A 23,225-nucleotide genomic window follows, 5' to 3' on the forward strand; every position below is an offset into this window, starting at 1 on the left:
TGGAGCTTGAACAGACATCAGCAGCAAATGCCCAGTCTCAGAGGCTTTGGGTGTTTCTCCATAAACCTCTCTGTTTAGATCTGAGAACTCTCTCTCTCTGTCTTAAATTGTTTTAATATCTCTCACGATATGTATTTCTACGTGATTCTTTGCCACCCTGTCTTTTTCTATGTGGATGTATATATGGACGTCTTTATTCCACCTTAACATAGCTCTAGTCTTATGAATATAGGTTCATATTTTTTATTTTTTTTAGGTGCATATTTTTGAATTGCTTCTTCCTTCTCTACTGTGCTTTCCCATCTTTCTTTTTTGTGATATTGCTTTCTTTGGGCCCATGGTTTCTGTGTCTCTAACTACCCCCAACACATTTTTTTTTCTTTTTCCTTCTTTGTTTCTGTTTCTCTACCGCAATTTGTTCTATATAGAAAATAGATAAATTATTGTTTTATTAAAAAAGGCATAACATTTCAAAAATATTTTTATTGACGAAACAACATACAAACATTCTTAACATGCAAACATTCCGTACATGGTGTACAGTCAATGGCACACAATATCATCACATAGTTTTATGGTCATCACCGTGATCACATAACATTTTATATTACTTGCTGTTAAAAATTAAACTGACTCCGTCTTGCCTTGGCATGTGAGTTTGTGCATTTAGGTATGTGTGAAAATCAGTGGTCATTAATAATATAGATAATCCTACCTCTTTGGTCCAACCAAAAAGCATAGTTCTTTTCTACCTGCCCTCTGTTAAAAAAAAAAAAACAGTCCCATAGAATCCATGGCATATGAAGGGACTGAATCTCTCTATATTTTTTTCAAATAAGGGTAAGAAATTTCTTCTGAAGATTTTATAATGAAGAAAATAACAGGTCTGTGAGGAACCTAACCAAAATGATTCGTATATATGCAGATGTGGTGATGTGAGACATAGATTGACCACCTATCCTTAAGCAATTCTCCATAAGTCTATATATTGAACCTTAGCTTTAGAGAAGCAAGCTCAGTAGACAGTATAGAATTGTAGAGCATTCTCTGGCAAGAACATGGAGTATAGTTACTCTGTGCTGTTGAAAAAAGAACAGATCCAAATGCTTTTGACAAGACAGAGAAAAGCTAAAACACCCTGTTGTTAAAAAATAAAAAGGCACCCTTCAAGGTTAGTATCTTGTTCTAACAACAAGACACAGAGTGCTTTTGCCACCTAACCTACCGTCAATAAAGACTTAATAATTCTCATTATTAAGTGTTGAATTAATGAATAGATAATCTTTTCTTAATTTTAGATTTCCCGTAATCAGACCCTGAGTCAAGAATCCAGTGCAAACCCTAAGTCAAAGCAGATCCTAAGGCAACTGAATCCGTGGCTCAGGAAAATAAAATAGTTGAAAGGGAAAGTGAGACAGAGAAGAGAAGTTAGTCAATAGCAGGTGCATTGTCAAGCCAGTTATCACTGGCCAAGTACAAGTTTATTCCACTGGGAAAACTCTGGGTGGAGTGAAAACACAGGCTGTAAAATTATCCCACCAAAGGCACAAGGGAGAGGTATTGACTCACTAGCTCCTTATAGTCATTGGTTGGTTACAAGAGAAATTTAAACCCTTTAAATTCCCTCTAGCCTGCCACATGGGCAGGTGTTGTAGTTTGCTAGCTGCTGGAGTGCAACACACCAGAGATGAATTGGCTTTCAGTAAGGGGGGATTTATTTAGTTAATGTATAGTTCTTCAGAGGAAAGGCAGCTAGCTTTCAACTGAGGTTCTTTCTTACACGGGATGGCGCAGGGTGACCTCTGCTGGCCTTCTCTCCAGGCTTATGGGTTCCAACAACTTTCCCCGGGGTGATTCCTTTCCGCATCTCCAAAGGCCTGGGCTGAGCTGCCAGTGCTGAGATGAGGTATGTGACCTGCTTGGGCTGTACTACATTGAGCTCTCTCATTTAAGCCCCAGCCAACTAAGTCAAACATCATTCATTGCAGCAGGCACGCCTCCTAGCTGACTGCAGATGTAATGAGCAACAGATGAGGTTCACCTACCATTGGCTCATGTTCACAGCAACATAACTAGGCACCTTCACCTGGCCAAACTGACACCTGAATCTAACTGTCACAGCAGGTAAAACATTTTTGTGACCAAAGAAAGCCATCAGGGAAAAAGAATGTGGGTCCTCACAGTTGGAAGCCAGGCCAGTGTGAACCGAAGTGGTAAGGATGTTTTGTTTTATTTAAATGCGCAGAGGTAATGATGTATGCCTCATAGGTAAGAATTTTATTTTGGTGGGTCTAAGGTGTGCAATTAAGAGAAATTGTGAAAGGGTTGCTTTTTGTGATGGTGGCCAACTCTATAAATTTCCCTTATTTTTTAATAGTGTTGCCTTATGCAATGATATAAAACATGAAAGTTATATATGGATCATTTTTAAAAGAAAAGATTTTTAAATAATCCTTAGCAGCTAAAGAGTTTCCAGGACTCTTGTTCAAGGAGCATTGCTCTTGGGGTGCAAGGGTAGTTCAGTGGTAGAATTCTCACCTGCTGTGCGGGAGACCCAGGTTCAATTCCTGGCCCATGCACTTTCCAAACAAACCAAAATTCAACAAATGGCGCTGCAATAATGGGATGCTCACGTGGAAAAAGAATGAAATGTGACCCCGCCATACAGCATACCAAAAAAAAAGAAAAAAAAAATGAAGCATTGCTCTAGCTCAGAGTTTCTCAACCTTGTTGGAGAAGGGGTTGATTTTATCCCCAGAGGGTATTAACTAATGTCAGGAGACATTTTTGGTTGACACAAGGGGGTTTGGAGTGCTGCAGACATTTAGTGGTGAGGTCAGGTTTGCAACTCAGTATCCTACAATGCACAGGAAAGCCCCCCATAGCAAGGAGTTACTTGACCCAATATGTCAGTAGTGCCAAGAAGCCCTGTTGTAAACCAGCACTATCTGATAGAATTTTCTGTGATGATAGAAATTTTATATCTTTACTGTCCAGTATGGTAACCACTAGTCACATGTACCTTTGAGCCCATAATATGTAGCTTGTCAGGTACAATTCTACATAGTGAGAAAATAAAAATGAATAAGATACAGTCTTTGAAGTCAGATCTCCTGGTCTAGTAGGGAAAACAGATTCTTAAAAATAACTTATTGTGGGGGTGCAATGGTAGTTCAGTGGTAGAGTTCTCACCTGCCATACAAGAGACCTGGATTTGATTCTGGGCCTGTGCACTTCCCAAACAAACAAACGAAAAATCAATCAAACAAACAAAAAATCAGCAAATGGTGCTGCAATAAGGGGATACTCACATGGAAAAACAATGGAATGTGACCCCTGCCATACAGCATGCAAAGATAAAGTAAGATAGCTTACTGTAATAGCACGTGATAAGAGTTGTAACAGAGAATGAGTAATGTGCTAAATTTGGAACATCAAGATTCAGACAGACAATTAACAGTTCTCTAAGGTGAATTTCTACTCTTAGCTCAGCACGTTCCAATGTATAAGTCTTTTCTATGCAAAAAAAAAAAACTTTAAATTTTTTCTTATGTAACTCATTGCTTCATCTTATTTTGCTCTTTTGTCCTTTTTTATTTAACAGTACTACTGAGTTTCTCAAAATAGTTTACCAAGAAAGCATATTTAAGTACTGATTTTTTTCCATAAAGAATAATACAAATGGGATGACAGTCGCTTCAACATCTGAATCGAACTTAAAATTAGTCTTGCATTTGAAACAAACTTGCCTAGAGAATTTGTTGAAAAGCTGAAGAACAAAACTTAACATAAAAAATTGATGGACCACCGAGGCTGTGAGAACATTAAAATCTGAATCTAAAATATGGTTAACTGCTGTCACATCTTTCTTTGAAGCTTAAGTAACTCAGTATTCCCAGTAGGTTACCCAGTGATTCAAAGTGACACATATACTGTCAGCTCATTTCCCTTCCGAGTGTGCTGGTATGTTTTGTATATCCACAGAAATATCTGGAATAACCTATTAGTCTTGACTGCCAGAACCTACCAAAAGTAATCTTTGTCACCGGAACAAATAAATTAATGATAATGTCACGTTAACAAGCATATTAATTGACACTGGCTCACAAAAGACAAAGCCCATTTATGAATTTAGGAAGGAAGAAAAATGAGATTGGCCACACAGCAACCAGTCAGAAAATAAGTTTTCTCTAATTACTGAAAAAACATATTTGAGGTATGTATCTCCCTTATAAAAGAATTTGAAACAATATATGTCAATACTCCCTCTCTATAAGGTGGAGCTTTAATCTTTTCTTCCCCATTGGTATGAGTTGGACTCAATAAATTTCTTCTAAACAGTGGAGTGCAGACCCTCCCCCCTACGTGGGTCATGACACCCAGGGGTGAAAGTCTCCCTGGTGACGTGGGAGATGACTCCCAGGGATGAATCCGGCCCTGACACCGTGGGATCAACAATTCCTTCCTGACCAAAATGGGGAAAGAAGTGTAACTGATAATGTATCAGTGGCAGAGAAAATTCAAACAGAGTCGAGAGTCTAGTCTGGAGGTTGCTCTTACGCAAGTTTCAGGTAGACCTTGCTACCTATCATAAACTGCCAAACCCCAACCAGGACCATTCCAGCCAATCCTAAAAAACACCTAGGGCAATTTATAAGATTCCACAAGGGCTCCCCATGCACTAGAATATCTGTTGAGAAACCTACAACCTCCAGATGGGTCTCTGGTCCAGATAAGTCCTGAAACCTAGCCCAGCCTCTCCAGAACATCAGATAGTTCCATCTCCCTACCCCATATTAGTGACAGACCCTTCCAATATCAGAAATTTAGAATGGCCATAGCCCAAACACCCCTAAAGAGAGGGATGGAAAGATGAAAGATAATGATGGAGTTTAACAAATGAATATGAAGGCTGAATCGTTAAATTGATATCTTGTTTAGTCTCTAGTATTTTAGAGCAGCTAGAAGTAAAAACCTAAAATTGTGAAATCGTTACCCATGTCAAAGTCTAAATTATGTTCTACAGCCAGTTGTGTTGCTGTGCTTTGAAATTTATTGCTTTTTTGCATTTATGTTATTTTCATAAAAAAGAGAGAGAAAAAGTAGATTGTGATGAAAAAAAGTATTTAAGCCTTCTAGCCTCTTACGTTCTAGAGCAGCTGGAAGGAAAAATCTAAGAGGATTGTATGTAGCCCATGACAAACTCTGGGATCTGTCCTGTAACTACTTGCTGAAGAGTGCTTTGAAAATGATTGCTTTTTTATTTCTTTGCTTTGTATATATGTTATACTATACAATAAAAAGTTAAAAACAAAACGAAACAATAGAGTACAGAAAAGGAGAAATAGCTTTACAATGGAGAACCTTGGCAGACACCAACTTAATCAAGTGGTCGAGGTTAAGATCACCATGTTGAGTCTTGTTGATATCATGTACTCCCTCATATGATCCAGTGAGAAGAACATTTCACCTCTGCTGTATTCTTCCATGAAACCCATAACCCCAATCTAATCATAAAAAAAACTTCAGACAAACCCAAATTCAAGGTACGTTCTATCAAAAAACCTGGCCAGTACTCTTCAGAAGTAAAAAGGTTATGACAAACAGAGGAAAAATTGAGAAACTGTCACACACCAGAAGAGACCAAAGAGATATTCTACCTAAAAATATTTGAGATCCTGGTTTGAGTCCTGAAACAGAAAGAGGATGCTAATGAAAAAATCGGTGGAATCTGAATAAAGTCTGGAATTTAGTTGATAGTGTTTACCACCTATGCTTATGTATTAATTTAGACAGATATACCATGTGTATATAAGATGTTTATTCTTACAGAAAGCTGAGAAAGCTGTGTCCCAGGTGCTAAGCAGTGTGTCAAGTATATAGGTTTCTTTTCTGAGCATAATAATGAATGAATGGATAGTATTTATGTTTGTGTCTCATTAAAGGCTAATTTTTTTAAAAAAGGTAAAATCATGACTCCTATAGAAATATAGCACAAACATATGTTAAATGTTTTATTAAATCATTAATTAATGAGGGAATTTGTAAGATGCTAGAATTGGTTCAAAGGAGAATCTGAACAGCAGACACATATATCTGAGCAACAAAAGGTGTTCTCTGGGGGTGACCTTATGCCTAATTTTAAGTAGGCTTAGTCCATCCATTGTGGGAATAAGTTTCAGATAAACAAACCCCAAGGTTGAGGGCTCGGCCTATTGCTTTGGTTGTCCTCACTGTTTGTGAGAATATCAGGAGTTCTCCACATGGGAAAGTTGAATTTTCCCCCTTTCTGAATAAAAAAAACAGTGTTTTTATTCACTGTTCAGATCACTCTGGGATTTATCAGGGCATCACTGTGGACAAACCTACCAAAAAATCTCATGCCCTACTCAAGGTTCCATGTACTTATGGTGTTCAATTAAACTGTCCACATAAGTTGTATTAGGAAATGCACTAGTCAAATTATAAATTCTGTACCAAATAAACATTTTTTGCTTTAGTCTTACACATAAGTTAAAGTTTTAAAATAAGAATGACCATCTATTTTAACACCCTGCGATACTGACATTCCTTTTTTTCTTCCTCATGCAAAAACATTTTTTAATCTGTACATTTAGTCACTATCCTTGTACACTGTAGTCACTCGTATATTGTGCTATCTCAGTCTGATTTCATTTGTGCCCCAAGCCCTCCTCCCTCTATCATTCTCACATTCGGCTTCATTCAGTGTTCTAACAGTATTGTGTTACAGTTAGGTAGTATTGTGCTATCCATTTCTGAATTTTTGCAATTCAGTTCTGTTGCACACTCTGTATCCCTTCAGCTCCAATTACCCAATATCTACCCTATTTCTGTCTCCTGATGGTCTCTGTTCTTGTCTGGAATTCTCCAAGTTCATTAACTAATGTTATCTAGGGTATGGGGAGATGAGTGAAAAATATGGATAAAAATAAATAAGTAATGGGGGATAAAGGGTAAAATAAATTGGATAGATGGGAATATTAGTGGTCAATGAGAGGGAGGGGTAAGGGATATAGTATATATATGAGTTTTTTTCTCTTTTTTATTTTTATTTCTTTTTCTGGAGTGATGCAAATGTCTTAAAAAATTATCATGGTGATGAATACACGACTATGTGATGATATTGTGAGCCATGTATGGAATGTATGTGTGTGAAGATTTGTCGATAAAAATATTTAAGACAAGCTACATACTGAAAGAAGATATTTATAAACCACATACCCAGCAAAAGGCTAGTATCTAGAATATACAAAGAACTCTAAAACTCAGCAGTAAAACAAATAATCCCATTAGAAATTTCAGCGAAGAGAATATACAAATAACAAATAAACATTTGCCATTATTTCAGCATCATTCACCATTAGGGAAATACAAATTAAAACCACAATGAGTTATTCCTATATCTATCAGAATGCCTAAAATAAAAAATAGTGATAATATCAAATGGTGGTAAGGATAGACCATTCATAAAGAAACAGGATCATTCATACATTTCTGGTGAAAATGGTATAGACACTGTGGAGAACAGTTTATCACCTTCTTATAAAAGTAGAAATCCAACTACCATACTACACAGCAGTCATACTCTTAGTTGTTTATCCCAGAGAAATGAAAATCTATTTTTACCCCAAAACCTGTAAACAAATAGTCATATGAACTTTACTTGTAATGGTCAAAATTGCAAACAAACCAGATGGTCTTCAGTGGATGAATGGTTATAAAATTGTGGTATATCCATGCTGTGCATGCTAGGTTGAAAGTGTTGTGTACCCCAGAAGAGCCATGTCCTTTAATCCTGATTCAACATTGTAGGGTGGAAACCCTTTTGATTAGATTATCTCCACAGAGATGTGGTGCCCTGGGCTATGGTTGTGGCCTTTTGATTAGATTATCACAGTGAAGCTGTGGGTGCGACCTTTTGAGTAACTGGAGATGTGACTCTGCACATTCAAAGTGGGTCTTGATTAGTTTACTAGTGTCCTTTAAAAGCGGAAGCATTTTGAAGAACCCTCAGATACAGGTGCTTGGAAAATGGTTGCTTCAGAGCTGATAGAGATGAATGTTTGGAAATGCTTGGAGTGCCAACCGATGCCTAGACATGGGCAGAGCTCAGCCGACGTCATCATGTGACTTCTCATGAGAAGCTAAGCAAGGCAGAAACCCAGAACTGTGTCCTGAAGGAGTGAAGTGAAAGCCCACAGGCGCTTAGAGAGGAAACCACTGGCATCAGAACCTGGTAGCAATGGAACCGGGAACAAGGACCAGTAGATGCCAGCCACATGGTTTTCCCAGCTGACAGGTTTTCTGGATGTTATCAGCCTTTCTTGAGTGAAGGTAACCTCTTGTTGGTGCCTTAGTTTGGACATTTTCACAGCCTTGGAATTGTAACTTGCAGTGTATTAAATTCCCTTTTTAAAAGCCATTCCATTTCTGGTATATTACATTCCAGCAACTTGAGCAAACCTGTACACTGTGCAGTAATAATCAGCAATAAAAGGAAACAAAATATTGATCCACTCAAAAACTTAGATGAATCTCAAGGAATTATGCTGAGTGAAAAACAATCTTCAAGATAAAGATGACCCTTTCTAAACAAGACAGGAAATCCAAAAGCAACAAGGGAAAAACAGACCTGTTTACTACATAAAAATCAGAAAATAATGTCAAAAGACAAATGATGTATTAGTAGATATATTTGCAACATATATGACATAAAAAGATGCATACCCATATTATACAAATATGTCCTACAAATTGATTTTTTAAAAGAAAACTCAATAGAATTCTGGGCTAAAAATAAGAAATATGCAGTTAATGGAAGAGGAAATGCAAATAGCCAGAAAATAGCTATAAAAGGTGCTCTACTTCCTAATAGTCAGGGCATTCAGTGGCAGAGTTCCTGCCTGCCATGCCAGAGACCGGGGTTTAATTCCTGATGCTTGTTCATGCAAAAATAAATAAATAAATAAATAATAGTCAGGCCTGTGAAAACAAGGCAAGGCAACATTTTTCACTAGTCAAATTGAGAATGACAACTTCTCTTGAGGAAAAAGGGCATTCGGTCATTGCTAGTGGGAGCATCAGTTGCTACGGTGTTTGAAGAAAGAGAATGTTTTATGTGAACATACCTTCTGATCAGCTACTCCTTTTCTGGGAATCAATTCTATAGAAATAAAAATAGCTGCATGAAAGGCTATATTTAGCATATATTTATTGCAGCATTGTTTGTAGTGGGCAAAAAAGTAGAAATAGAGTGAGTATCCACCAATGGGGAAATTATTGACTACATTATGGATTTATGGTAACTCTGTAGAATGAATTAATATGCAGTCTCAATGAATCTGTGGCTACTGTTCTCAAAGGATAACTATGATATCTTTTTAACAAACAAAAAAAGTTTTGAGAAACGTGGTCCCATTTTAAAAATTAAAAGAAAAAATTTAATCCTGTGGGATTACATGAACATGGGAGGAGGTTTAGAGCTATAAACCAGTTTGTTAGTATTTGTTTCCTGCATATGTTCAGAGTAGAGAGAGTGAAAGATAAGAGGGGAAAAATGCATTCAGTAGTATAGTAAGTGAAAAGTAGAGTATAAATATTACTATAACTCTATAGCCATTGAATATGTACATGGACAAGGACTGGAAGTTAACAGGGAAAACTGAATATTTTGCTTTTATTAGCAGGGCATTGGATTGAGGATTTTTTTGTCTTGAATTATTGTTATGCAAGTATTGTGTTTTATTCTTTAAAAGGATGGGGTGGCAGTGTGACTGACAAGCTTGATAGCTGACATGTTGACCCTCACTCAGTAAATGGTAGCAATGTATGATTAGAGTATAGTACAGCACTGCCCACCTTGATATATTTAGATTGATGTTTGAAAATATTGAGTTGGCCTAAATTTTAGGGGTAGATATCATACTTATTAATAGCTAATTGTACACTTGAGTCTATAACTGGGACTGTTGAAGTGGGGCCATCTAATGAATGTCCTGTATTGACCAGGCGACAGAGGGGTGGAACTTAATGCAATTAGTTTATCACTCCAGCCTGGTTCCCCAAGGACCTCTCCAAGGAGCAGGATCCCTCCCTTCCTGTTCATCTACCCCTTCTCTCCCCCATTTCCAGTTTTGTTATTCTTTTTCTGCCCATTGGGGAAGGTGGGGTATGAAAATGGACTTTTTCCCCTTCATGAGTCACTGAGATGAATTGGAAGTTGTGTGACAGTATGCCAGCTGCACATTTCACTCCCTAGAGGTTAAATTCTTGCCCTTGATTCTGGTGAGAGTTCCTGAAGCTACAGAGGCTCTGGCTTGTGCAGTAGGAACTTTGGTCACTTCCCTTAAAAGGTTCCTGTGATTAGCATCTGCCCTGTTAAGCAGGATGTGACTCTTAACAGGATAACTGCAAATTCACACTGGGTTGTGTGTAAGGTAGGGCAAAGAGAAGCATTTGGAAAGTGCTGTGCCTTTGAATCTTCTTCTTCCTTCCTCAATACCTAAGTGGCCCCCCTAGTCACCCAGACCTAGGGCAAGCCCATGAGAAATTGGGCAAGTGTGTCATTAATATATTGACACCCACCAGAGAAGCCTGAAATATTAACTGAGCTCCACTTTTAATAGAGGTTTTCTCTCTAGCATGGAAGGAGACCTAGACTGTGAGAGTAAGAAGATAAGCATTCCACTACTAATTCTTTGGTGGAATTAATTAATTAATTAATTAGCTGTGGCACTTTGAGTCAATTCCACAACCATTCTGTTTCCTCAGAGGTAGATTAAGAGCCTTGTCTAGATGATCCTTTGCCCGCTGCCAGAATGTATCACACTGGAGACGGATTGGCTTTTAATAAAAGGGGATTTATTTTGTTAATTCTTCAGAGAAAAGGCAGCTAACTTTCAACTGAGGTTCTTGCTTACGTGGGAAGGCACAGGGTAGTCTCTGCTGGCCTTCTCTCCAGGCCTCTGGGTTCCAGCAACTTTCCCCGGGGTGATTCCTTTCTGCATCTCCAAAGGCCTGGGCTGAGCTGCGAGTGCCGAGATGAGGTATGCTGAGATGACCTTGGGCTGTGCTATGTTGAGCTCTCTCATTTAAGCACCAGCCAATTAAATCAAACATCATTCATTGCAGCAGGCACGTCTCCTAGCCAACTGCAGATGTAATCAGCAATAGCTGAGGTTCAAGTACCATTGGCTCATGTCCACAGCAACAGAACTAGGTGCCTTCACCTGGCCAAGTGGACAACTGAATCTAACTACCAAAATCCTTAAAACCGCTTTCACTGTAGATTTCACAGTTCAGCACTTTGTTCATAGAATCAAAGTTGTTGCTGTTTTTCTTTCAAATGCTCGGCTCAGCCCAGCAGCATGAAGTTCAAACCTGCATATATTTGGCACCCTTACTGACCAAGACCCTGTCTCTTTAGATAACATATTTTACCATGCCCCTTTCAGTGATAAAAGCGAAAAGAGAATTTGTGGGCCCGCTGAATCCTACCACCGTGACTACTGCAGCGCTCTTTCAGCTTCATGAAGTAAGTAAGCAATCAAGCAGGAGGTTCGAGATGATGTAGTCATCGGATTTACAGTGTAACCTGAGTCAAGCAGACTGATTATGGTGCCTTGATAAGTAGGGAGGTGGAGATAAGGGATACAGATGAAGCCAAGAAAGGAATCTGAGAAATGTGGCAATAGCAAGAGAGAAATATAGGACTATACGTAGACCTTCCCTGCCCCGTCCCCACACATGGTTTCCTGTCTGGCAATTGAAGAGCTAGATTCTGACTTCACAAGGTGATTATATGCTAATGAAAGTTCCCATCACAGGAAATTTTGGTCTCACTTACTGAATAATAGCTGACAGATAGCTCTGCTTCTTAGAGAGATCATCTTTAGATGAAAGTCTTCTCCCAGTAGTGAAATGTTCTTTCATACCATTGTTTGGTCTTTATCTCACCGAGATTTGCATTGCATGGCCTTGAACTCAAACCAGTCACCAACCAGTGTTAGACAGTTCGCAGGCATTCTACTTTATTTTGCCATTTTCAAGGAGATCTGGAGAAGCAATTGTAAGGGAAGAAAGAAGGAAAAGACTTAAGAAAGGGCAAGATAAAAGGAAAATTGGCTTGCTGAAGAGAGGCCCTTCTGATTACAATACTAATAATACCAGTAATATGTATGCCCCGCCCCCACATACACACACAGAAAGAGTAAACAATTCTCCCTTCCAGCAGTGTAAAATTGTACCTAATTAGATATTCACCTAGAGAAGAGGCACTCTCTATAATATGAATTATTCATAGATTACCACTCTTCAGAGCTCTTCATTGCACCTTAATATTATCTCTCTGAGATGATTCACAAGACACTTTGTTATCTTCCAATATTTCCTGTCATTATTATAAGCAACTTTATTATCCCAGAGAATCCTTCCGATTCCTGTGATCTTTTTATTCGGGAATGTCTGAGGCAGCCGTGAAAGAGAAGAGAAGTCACCCAAGAACAGCTAGAGGGTATGTGTATCAGGAAGGAGTGGAGACACCACCCCTCTTTGCCCATTTGATTTTTTTTTCTTATCTGTATTAGTATGTCAGTGTCATATCTGTGCTAAATTTGGGGGGGCAGTTTTTTTGGGGGGCTACAGTCTACCCTTCCTCCCTCCCTTCCTTCCACAACCCACACAGTAGGTTATTAATAAGCAGGTTGGGGCAATCATTTTGATGCAATATTGTTTGATAGATTCATTCTTAGAGTCTCCCCTGATCTTCCAAGCAGCTGTGTTTCTACCTTCTTCAAACATCTGCAACTTTTTATTTGTTCTTTATTTGTATGAACGTCTGTTAAATTTTGAAGAACACTCCCCATTTTATAATCAGACTGTAAATTTACTGAAAAGGCATTGTTCATTTTTGTATGGTTCCTGCAATACCTATCAGAATGTGCCTTGAGCAAATGCGTAGTAATTAAAACCCAACAAATACTAAGGTAAATTGCTCCAAATCATTTATTTAATCCGAAAGTGACGTTCGGTGCTAAGATTGGTTGAAACAAATTCCAAGGTCTGATCGTGTCTGTTAATATTTATTTAAATATAAACTTTTTAATGTTATGTCCTTCAGTGATGTTTTAGACCTAAGTTTATTGTGACATTGTTGTAAATGTCATCAAGTGATTTCATGTCTTCGTTTTGTTTTATTTTTTCCTGAGTTTTTGTTTTGAATTCAGGGAATGGATTAGTGAAAGTAAGCAACTGGATATCAGAATATAATGTTTTTTTTCAAAAAAATTCAGCAATTCTTTGATGTCATATTTGTCTGTGGGCATTTCCTCCTATAATTCCTTTTGGGATGTAACTTCACAAAGCATTTCAGAAGTCAATCCATCTCAAGATATTTTCCTTTATGCTTTTTTCACTTTATAGAAAATAAAAGTTGTTCCTTAAAAACGCATCAAATAGGGCAGGCCACAGTGGCTCAGCCGGCAGATTTCTCACGTGCCATGCCAGAAACCCAGGTTCGATTCCTGGTGCCTGCCCATGCGGGGGCGGGGTGGGGGGTAGCATCAAATAATTCAGCAAATTAGATGAATGAGCTTTGTCAATTCCAAGTCTTCCCATCCCCCTGGCTAATTCAAATGAATGCCGTTTTAAGCTTCACATATCCCCTGACATGTTGGGAATTACCTTGAGGCAATGATGGCCTCCAAGTACACTACCGGACAACCTGTTAGGTCACTGAACAAAAATGCTGATAGTATATCCTGAATATTTAGCACCTCTTGTATATTTAATGTCTCTTGTATATGTGGTGTCATGCATATTTAATATATTTAATATATTATGAATCTTTAGCTCCTAGGTGCCTCATGAATGTTAGGTATCTTTTTGGTCCTTCCACTTGCTAACTTCTTAACATGTTCCATGAATTCTACCTACATCTGACAAACAATTACTAGCTACTTATCTATAGCTGAAACATTTTAGAAGGGGTTGCCAGTATTTTACAAACTCAACCTCATTCCTCTGAAAGAATTAAATATTCACAAAAACAAGTGTATATTATTCCCAATACATAGTCTTTGTTTCTGTTGCACCTTTCCGCTTGACTAGAAGTCTTTGGTTATTAAAAAAATTAAGGGCTGTAATATTTTACTTGATCTGATACTACCTGATAGCAGACGCTTCTAAAGGTATAAAGAATGCTTCTTTCTTTCCTTTTTTTTTTTTTTTTATTCTTTTAGGCTGTGCTGCTCATAACCTTCCATCACAGTTTTAATCCCCATTTGGAATAACTGATTCCACTTAATTTAGGCTATTTGAGATTGCCTCTAGACCAAGGATTTATAAATACCTGTTTTGGGCACAAGTATGAGTCTATGGATCGGCCAGAGAAATGTTCTGCTGCTTAGAAAACAGTAACAATTGTGTGTTATTCCTTTACTCCCTGAACAAACACCTCAGTGACTCCTGTTTTAGTTTCCTAAACTACTCAAGCGAAAATGGTGAAATGAGTGAGGTAAAACAATGGGAATTTATCTGCTCAAATCACCAGGTCATCAAGACAATGCTTTCTTCTCGAAAACTGGCATTCTGGCAATCCTGGGCTCTCTGTCACGTGGTAAGGCACATCGTGGCATCTCCTACCCTCTCCGTTCTCTTCCGGGTTTTCTTTGTCTCTGAATTTCATTCCACTTATAAGATTACTCTAGTAATAGGATTAAGACCCATCCTGCTTGAGGTGGGTCACACTGTAACTGAAGCAGCCTCATCAAAAGGTCCTACTTATGATGGGCTGACAGCCACAGGAATGGATTAAATTTAAGAACTTGTGTCTCTGGGGTACATACTGCTTCAAACCACCACAGTTTGCGGTTGCCCTCAGAATAAGGGTTTATAATTTTGCAGTGGTTTATACAGGCTCCCAAGAGTCACTTGTGTGCATCTTTTTCTACTGAACTCTCCATTCAGTGACTTCATGTTGGTAGTTTGAAATCAGCCATGATGGGAGAACTGACACCACAGAAAAGAGCAAATGATATAAATCAGGGCTTCTCGCCACCCCAGAGCCAGATGTTAAACATTTACTAGTACGCCACTGCTTACATGACCCTTCATGCTTTCACTCCATGGGACCCCTGGAGCCTTATCCCTCTATACTGAACACTACAAACAAAGTATCTTTATTCGATAATAAATATCCTTATTTCATGTTTCTGGCCCACCATGCAAATAGGTCCCTCTGTCAGGAACATTCTGCCTGTCCCCTCTCCCCTTTGCTTAGCTAGTTTGTAATCCCCTTTTAGGCAGCAGTTCATGCATAGGTCCCAGAACATCCAAAACTGAGTTACCTGCTTCTTCAGTGGGCGAACTTAGCGCACCTAACTCGTCCCTTATCGTATGGTATATTAATTGCCCATGAATTTGTATCCCTTTCTAGATTGTGAGATTCTTGAGGTCTTTTTATACCTTTTAGTACTCTCATCTACCTGGAACATAATAAATATTTTATTAATGCATGAATAAATCAATAACTGAAGGAATTGAATGAATATTCAATAATGGTTCATTTTGTATGAAAGGAATAACATATTTTATATATGTTCATGCATGGGGAAAGGGCCTTAGGGCCACTGCCTGGCCTGGCTCTTTTAAGAGAATTTTAATATAGAGTAGGACCACCATTTGACTGGGTCGAAGTAGAAACAACCTAGCACTAATGTTTCTCCCAACCAGCTACCAGCTTCTACAGACTATAGCCAGATTTACATAATAGGAAGTGGTGAGACTAGAGGAGACCTGTAAGGCAGTGGCTCCAGATGCTGTACATTAGAATCACCTGGGAAACTGAAAACAAACAAACAAAAAACATGCACAGGCTGCAGCCTGGGGCAGTCAAGCCAGACCCGCTGGGGGTGCGGTGGTCCCATAACGGTTTGTTTTTGTTTGTTTAACCCATGCTGATTCCAATCCAGGGAAAATTGAGCCCCACCTAATTAAGGTCTTCTAACTTTCCTTTAAAGTAAGGGGAGAATTAAGGGAAGAAATTTAACAGCTAGATTTTCCCACAGCTCCTTCTTAGACACATAGATTGTTCCATTGGTAATTGGTAAATATTTGCACATGCTAGCAAAGCTTGACTGACTAAACTTCTGCTCCCACACATTCTGATCCCATCTTGACACTGCATAACTGTTGGCTGAGGCAATTTCAACAATGAAGAAGTGTAGGAGAAAGGACTACATTTTATGTAAATATGTGCGCATTTAAAATCAAAAGGACATATGTAATAATATAGTTTAAGATTGTAAGTAAAGGACAATATTTAAAATAAGATTTCTCTGTAATAAAATTCCTCAGCAGTACAAAGCATTGTCTTTTCCTTACAGCTGTTGAACATATGGCTGAGAAAATGTTATTCTACAAGCCTTAAGATTTGAGATATGACTTTATATTGATTCATACACTTTACTGCACAATCATATATGTCCTCTAATTACATTTTAAGAGTAGCTACTGCTTGCTTTTTCAATTTAAAGGTACAGGCTGTAGAGGCCAATTAGATGATGCTTTGATGGATTTGAGATGATGATTGTTAGCACGGTAAAGTACTTGTGTTTCTTCATACTTATATATTTAAAGCAAAGAATAGGACTCAAATGGGCCTGAAAAGTCTTTCTAGTCAGTCTTTCCAGCTCTGGACCGTAGAAAAATATACCTTGTAGCTAATTACTTACTTTCATCTTTAAAAGGTTCCGCCCATGGATGCAACAACATTTAAGTCAAATATGTAGATGAAAATTTCAAATACTGGGAATGCTCCGAGGGGACCACTGATATAGGAGGGCCTGTTAATATTCCTTAGGAACTAAGCTCAGCTCAGCCCTTTCCCTTCCTGCTATGCAACTACAGCAGTGATCGGAATCCCCTGGAGGGCTTGTTAAAGAGCAGTTTGCAGTTTTAACTTCACCCCCTCCCCTCCCCCAGGTTCTGATTCAGTAGCTCTCGGGTGGTGCCCCAATATTTGCATATGACCAGTTCCCCAGGTGATATTGCTGTTCTCAGGATCACATATTGTAAACCACTGCTCTCCAGAATGGAAAATCTCTGCTTGCTAGAATTCCCTAAGCTTTTTCCCAGTTTCCCCAGAAGCCTTGCATGCTTGCTTCCTTCCTTTCACAACAATAATACTAGCAGCAGCTAGCATTTCATAGTACCTATGCACTGTACCTATGTACGTCACAACAACCCCGTGACAAAAGTGCTATTATCACCCTCATTTTACAGATGAGGAAACCATCATGAACATAGGAAATGTGTCCAATCTCATGTAGAGGAGGTGAGATTCAAACCCATGACTGGAAGCAGCCAGGTTGAGAAGGGCCGGTGATGGCGGGGTGGCCCTCCTCCTGGGCCATTCTGACCGCAGCACCTCCATCTGCCTGGCCCCTGCGAGGCAAGGAGGAGTTCCTTTAAGATGATCCAGAAGTTTCTGTATGCAGGAGAGGGTTTGGGCGATTGTTCTGGGCATGAATCTGAGATGCTTGCAGCACACTTGCAGATTCTATGTATATAGTCTTCTAAGGATAATGTAAATGACATGTCAAGAAGTGCTTTCATGTTGTGAACCATTAAAAAAACTCAAAAGTTAGAGGCTGATGACTTTTTTTGTCGTTTGAGTGATAGATCTTCCCATTAATATTTTTAACTTTTTATTTTGATATAATTTCAGGCTTAAAGGACAATAGCAAAAACACATAGGACTCTGACATATCACACACACACAGGTACCCAGATCCACCAAGTTTTAACGTTTTGCCACATCCTGGAAATAACAAACTGAGCTGCAAAGCAAGGAAGGCATTTATTTGGGGTCTTAGAATTGCAATTCAGGGAGCAAAGATTCAGATAACAACCCAAATCATGCTCCTTCCTGATGTTTCTAGGCAAGGATCTTTGAAGGAAAAGAAGATTAGACAAGTTGTGACTGGTGGATATTTGGGGAACTCTGACTTGCCTTCAAGTTAGATAGTTGAGTTCTTTATTTTGTGGTTTATGGTGTCCAAATGACCTTAGGGGTTTTCAGAAGCATTGCTGCTTAAGACTTAGCATACTTTAACAGTTTGTGATAACAGGCTGAGACCTGCCTAAGAGTAACCTCCAAAATGACCTCCTGGTGCCATTTTAACTCTCTTAGCCATAGAAACTCTATTTTGTTTGTTTCAAAATTTCCCCCTTTTGATCAAGATCTTTCTCTGAAAGCATCATTGATCAATATTTGGTATTAATCCCTCGCTGCCAAGGAAGCTCATCCTGGGAGTCATGACTCGTGTAGGATGGAAGGTAATGAGTTTATTTGCAGAGTTTAGCTTACAGAGAGGCCACAGTTTGAGCAACAAAGAGGTTTTCAGGGGGTGACTTTAAGACATTAATTATAATTAGGATTACTTTCATCATAACAGAAATAAGTTTCATAAGTACAAACATCACAATCAAGGATTTGGCTCATGAGCATAACTTGGAAGATAGATGTGACTGCTATTCTGAAGATGAGACAACGAATTAGAGGCATTGTAATGACTATAAAGTAAAAAGGTCTAAAGTTTAGTCAATTAAATAAGTGCCTGTGGGCATAGCCAATAACTGTGGCCCGTCTGAGGAGTCAAAATTAGCCTAAACTCAGCAATTTGATAGATTGCCTAGGTCAGCAGCTTTTTGTAAGGGTGGAAAAAGGGATGATGAAAGGCAAGGGACTAGGAAGAGTCTAGGAAGGGACTAAGGGTGAGGATGAGGAATATAAAAAAGAACAGGATTCATTGCAGGAGGGAGAGTGATGGCTTGGGTTGCAAAGAAGGGGTCAAGTAAAGTAGGAATAAAAATGTGAATAGGAGAGCTAATCAGGGTGATAATGAAGACTATAGCAGTATTATTGAGCTCATTTCAATCTGATGAAAATCAGGTCTCATCTTGCTTCTTGGATTAGCTGTTCATGTCAGATGCCCTCTACTTCTGAGTAACTTAAGCCTAATACCACTAGTAAGTATTAATTACCCAGGCCTGGTCATGGGTCTTAGGATAGCCATCCACATCATATGTCATCTACTTCTGATCCTTGGTAGTTTTGTGCTTTCAGTCCCTAGCAGGAATGGATTTCCAGGCAGATCTTGGAGTTTTGTATAAATGGGAAATATGAATGCAAGAATCAATACCTTCTAATTTAGCTGCACATGGGTTAGTTAAAAGTACGTGATAGGGTCCTCTGCTTTGAGGTTGGAGTGCTTTATAGAGATGTCTTTGCCAATATACAAAATCTCCAGGCTGAAGATTATGGTTCTGAACACCGTTGTCTGCTGAGGGTATGCTGTAAAAGGATTATTTTACCAAGGTGTCATTTTTCTTTAAGATTTTGATTAGTTCCTGATGATAGGTTAAAATATTTCCTTTTATGAGACAATGCTCATATATTCCAAAGTTTATGTCATAGGTCTCCCTCTTATAATTGTAAATGGGAATAATTTATGTTTTCTACAAGGAGTGAATTTTAGATTTAATACATCTATAGGTAAGGCTCTTAGCCATAGTAGATTGAGGGATCCTATGGTTTTGGCTCGCTGAGTTTTAATTACACCATTTGTTCTTTCCGTTAAGCCTGAGGATTGGGAGTGATAAGCACAATGAAAATGTTGCAAAATAGGCTGTTTTCATAATTTGTTCTATAAAGTGGGTTCCTTGGTCACTGTGAGGTTCTAAGGAGATTTTCCAATTTGGAGGTTTTTTTTTTTTAATAATACCTTTGCCATGGTAGCGAAAGTAGCTTGTCTACAGGGAAAGGCTTCAGCCTAATGGAAATACTTACATATCATTATTAAAACACATTTATAGACTTGGGATGGGGGTAATTGAATAAAGTCCAGTTGCCAATTTCAGATGTCCAATAGGTAAGGGAAAATGTCCTTGGGAGCTGTGGAAAAAGTTTTCCTGGATTATGCTCAGGACAAATTAAACAATTGTGATATATTTTTATAGCTATTTTAAGGGGTGGTTTCCAGAAACATTGCTTTTCTCAGTTTACCATTTTATCAGTATTCCAATGAGACATATTATGAATAACTTTCAAAACAGTTTTGTGTTTGGAGGCAAATAGGGAGGACTGGTTTACCACGGGGCTAAACCGTGATTTAATTGCTGGCTTATAAAAACAGCCAGTATTTTTCCACTTTTTATCTCCCAAGAAGGAATGTTTTTGTTGAGTATCAAGAGCTAATTAATTTTTTTATGTTTCTAATAGGGTGGTTCAAAAGTAATTATAGAAATAAGAATAGGATTAGAATCTGTCACTGTACTTTTTGCAACTGTAACTACCATGTGGTTGCCAATGCTTTTCGCCGTACTTGCCCAAGGGATTTCAATTGGAATCAAAACCTTTGGTAACAGTATAGCATCTAGCAATTCCTTGACATAAGAGCTATTTTATCTTTTTAATTTTTCTTCCATTGGAGGTTAAAAATCTCTTTGTTTCCATAACATCCCTCAAATCACAAACAACCTCAAAACTATACCAACTATCAGTGTGCGTATTTACTATTTATCCTTCTGAAAATATACAGGTTCTTGTGAGGGCAAAAAGTTCAACTTGCTGAGCTGACATAGGATTAGGTAAGGAATTTACTTCTATTGTTTCGTAGTTAGGGGTAATAGCATATCCAATTGGATATATTCCTAAGTTATCTTTCAGATTGGAACCATCTATATACCAGATAACACCTGCATGGTTAATTGGGGTCTCTTGTAAATCTATTCAAGGGAATTACTAATTAGCCAGCTAAAGCTATACAGTTATGAGGAGTTTCCTCAGAAATAGTAGGAAGCCGTGACAATGAAAAAAAGAGACATTGAGAGGACAAAGTAAGAATTTTGTAAGAAGTTAATCTGTTGATAGAGAGGGTTTCGGCAGAATGAGGAACATAAATAGTTAATTTACGTTATTACTTAGTTCCCATAGTTGTTCGTTTGATTCTAAATGTTTCGCCATTGCAGCAATGGACGTCATGCAAGGGGGAAGTCCCTGGCTATAGTGTCCACTTGCAGGCTGTGGCGTTCTAGAGGTCTATATTGGTTTTTATGCTTTTGTGTAAGAATAGTTATGGGGTTCCTGTCTCGTTCATGGACGCAGAGGGGAAAAGAATAATTTGTAATTAAGGTGTCCCAGGCAGAGGGTGCTTAGCAAGCTATGCTTTTACTTCTTTAAAGGCATTTTGACTGGTTTCATCCCAAATAAGGAACTCAATATATATAGCTTTAAACAAGGCATGTAAAGGTTGAGCCATTAAAGAAAAATTAGGAATCTGATTTCTGTAATATCCTGCAAGGCCTAAAAATTCTCTTATTTGATGGTTTGGGTATGGGTAAGAGGGAAAGTTAGAATGTTTTAGATTCTGTAAAGGTCTAGGAGGAGACCCTAAGGGCAAGGATATGTGGGGAATATGGCCCATTTCAGTAGGTGATGTAGACCATAAATGGGTTGGAACAGTATTTTTTTTAAAAGGATGATGTTTAAATTTTATTTCTTTGACTGAAAGAACAGGAATTTTTATAGGGCTTAATTCCTTATCCTGGTATGTTGAATCTGGTTCTAAGGGTTCCAAATTAATTTCCCTATTTTGGGAGAAAGATATGTGTGCTTGGAATAATCCAAGGAAATCTTTTCACAGAAGGTGAATTGGGGTAGAATGGACTATGCCAATTTGAAAGGATGTATGTACCCTAGAAAAGCCTTGTTTTAATCCTAATCCTATTTTGTAAAGACAGCCGTTTCTCTTAAACCCTATTTAGCACTGTATGCTGGATATTTGATTAGATGATCTCCATGGAGATGTAATTCACTCAAGAGTGGGTGTCAAACTGGATTAGGTGGAGATGTGTCGCCACCCATTCCACGTGGGTCTTGATGGGTTTTACTGAGTCCTTTAAAAGAAGAAGCACTTTGGAAAAAGCTAGAGAATGACAAGAGAGAAAAAAGCCATGAGATTCTGAGAAAGCAGAATGCCGCAGAACCATGAAGCAGAGAGTCCACCAGCCAGCGACTTTTGGAGATGAAAAAGAAAAATGTCTTCCAGGGAGTTGGAGAGGAAGCTAGGAAATGATACCGTGTTCACCATGTGCCTTTCCAGATGAGAGAGAAACCCTGAACTCCTTCGGCCTTCTTGAATCGAGGTATCTCTCTGCAGATGCCTTAGATTGGACATATCTATAGACTTGCTTTAATTGAGATATTTTCATGGCCTTAGAACTGTAAATTAGCAACTTATTAAATTCCCCCTTTAAAAAGCCATTCCATACCTGGTATATTGCATTCCAGCAGCTAGCGAACTAGAACAGGGACTGACAAAAATTGTTGAATGCCTTGTAAAGTTTCTATTTGAAAGGGAACAGGAAGGGATTAAACAGTCATGGATTTTGTTGGAAAATCCCATGAAGTGAATTGTTTCTGTACTCCAGAGAGGAGGGTTAATGGCCACAGTGGGATGTAAACCAGAGAATGTGGCCCTAGTATCTATTAGAGCCCATGTGTCCTCATTCCCAGTTATTTTCGATTGCTAGTTCTATTTTGTCTGAAGTGATGTGGACAATTGGAAAAGCCTTACTGTTTAGTTTCCTGGGGCAGCCCTAGTAGTCACAGTGGAAGGCACTTTGCTTTCTTAGAGGGCAAAGATCATTGGAGGGTTACTGTTGCTTTCACCAAGTGTTGGGCAGTCTCTTTCCCAATGCCAGGTTATTTACAGTATTTACAAGTACCAGCACCCAGAACTGTGATGCCTAGAGGGTTTATTGGGGCTTATTTGGCTACTGTTTTAGCTTGGGAGGATTTCTTTTTCTCAGCTTTTTTAAAGGTGCAATTTAATTGATCTGTAAGAGTTACTAAATCATTAGGTGCCCTGGAGGCCTACTTTAGTTGTTTATGTTTTTGAGTGGTGTTTAGTTCTTCTGGAAGGCCATTAACAAAAGTAGAATTAAATAGGGTAGAGGTTTCCAAGTTAATGTGGTCAAGACCTGAGAATTGTTTAAAGGTTTTTCTTCAAGCCTGTTATAACATTCATTCATATATTTGCCTGTCGGGTTTGGGGGTACACTGTTGGATTTTTCTGCAATAAGTAATTTGGGGAAAAACTTCAGGGGTGACCTTCTGACCCTTTGAAGTTCCTTAGGTAGCT

General features: G+C 38.5%; 1 protein-coding gene and 1 non-coding gene across 10 annotated transcripts in view; both read left to right on the top strand.

Annotated features, from left to right (window-relative positions):
- DMD (dystrophin) overlaps window positions 1-23,225 on the top strand; it is a 2,428,671-nt gene that overhangs the window by 1,979,556 nt on the left and 425,890 nt on the right. The gene's annotated exons all lie outside the window — the stretch shown is intronic.
- Window positions 2,509-2,579, top strand: TRNAS-GCU (transfer RNA serine (anticodon GCU)). The gene has a single exon. It is a non-coding gene; the product is annotated as a tRNA-Ser (tRNA).

The sequence above is a fragment of the Tamandua tetradactyla genome, chromosome X (assembly GCF_023851605.1).
Source record: "Tamandua tetradactyla isolate mTamTet1 chromosome X, mTamTet1.pri, whole genome shotgun sequence".
Taxonomy (NCBI): domain Eukaryota; kingdom Metazoa; phylum Chordata; class Mammalia; order Pilosa; family Myrmecophagidae; genus Tamandua; species Tamandua tetradactyla.